Source organism: Pinus tabuliformis, chromosome 3_1 (genome assembly GCF_031772625.1).
Source record: "Pinus tabuliformis cultivar Carrire ecotype Pingquan chromosome 3_1, CPIR1, whole genome shotgun sequence".
Lineage (NCBI taxonomy): Eukaryota > Viridiplantae > Streptophyta > Pinopsida > Pinales > Pinaceae > Pinus > Pinus tabuliformis.
The window spans coordinates 350,430,385-350,431,707 of record NC_142301.1 but is presented as its reverse complement, the minus strand read 5'-3'; positions in this window follow the sequence as shown (position 1 = coordinate 350,431,707).

The window sequence follows — 1,323 nt, the reverse complement described above, 5'->3', positions numbered from 1 at the left end:
TTTTACATGGTTAGGATGACACTTGACATAAAAATTTATTATTTTATTATGAAATTTGTAAATTATATTGTGCTTCTTATTTAGGAGAATATTGCTTTTCACGTGAACAATATTATTAGAAATCAATTTCCCCAATTGTCGCTGTGTATTTGTTTGAACTATTTGATTAGATGTTAGGTTATTGAAAAGTTCTAGACCGTGGGATGAATAATTAGGATAAGGAAAACTTAATAATTAGTTTAGGATAGCTTTTTAAATATTTTTCTACATCATTTTTCATGCTGATTTAAATTTTGGTGTTAAATTTTTCTGATCAAACCATGTTAAATCTTGCTGAGTAGGATGCGTCTTTGGGCATCCCACTCTAGGAGTTTGATGAGATTTTATCCTTAGTCGAGACTGTGTAGGGAGAGTTTTTAATGGATCTTTCGGGCTTCAGATTGCATCTAACAGAAGAGGAATTGGTTATCTTCTATTTGAAGAAAAGGATCCAAGGCGCTAACCCAATGAGCTTCGATATAATCATACCAACATTAGAGTTGTAACGATACGATCCCTGCGAGTTACTAGGTATTTTTATCTTCTCTCAGCTACTTCTCAGCTTAGAATTGTTATAAAAAATTCACAGAATAGTAATTTATATATTCGCTGGCATGCTTTCAGGTTTGGCTTATGATGTTGGGGAGAGGCAATGGTCGTTCTTCATTCCAAGAGACCATAAGAATTCGAGTGCTCGGCTTAACAGAATAACAAAGTCGGGTTACTAGATGGCCACGTGTTCAGACAGGGCAATTTGCAATGAGCAACAATTTTAGTGCATCAGTCTGAAGAAAATTCTCGTCTTTTATGAAAAAAAATCCCTTACAGGGAGTAGGACGGACTCAATTATGAACGAGTACAAGATTCCAGATCTCAGATCCTCCACAGTTAAGGTCATTATTTTACTTTGATAATCATTTTATCTAGATCTTTTGTACATGGTGTGGAGTGAATTTTTTTAGCAGTGTAACTATGAGGCCTTTTTACCTTTTCTGATAATGCTTTTTAGCCCCCTTAGTGGTTGAAATTAATGTAAAACCAACCATGAAGAAAGCGTGTTTGAGTGCTTGGAAGCGATCATGCTCTGCAGGATCCTCTACCATTGGATATTGGAACACTATTAGTTGGATATGGAGTTGGGTTAACTTCTTATATTGATTCTCTGGTTTGTTGTGGTTTCCTATGTTTGGATATCATAATTTTCCTTAAGATACACAAGTTTCATTTCAGACTCTAAAGCTATGCAGTCTCTAGAAGCTAGACATTTCATCCCTTAATCTTGGC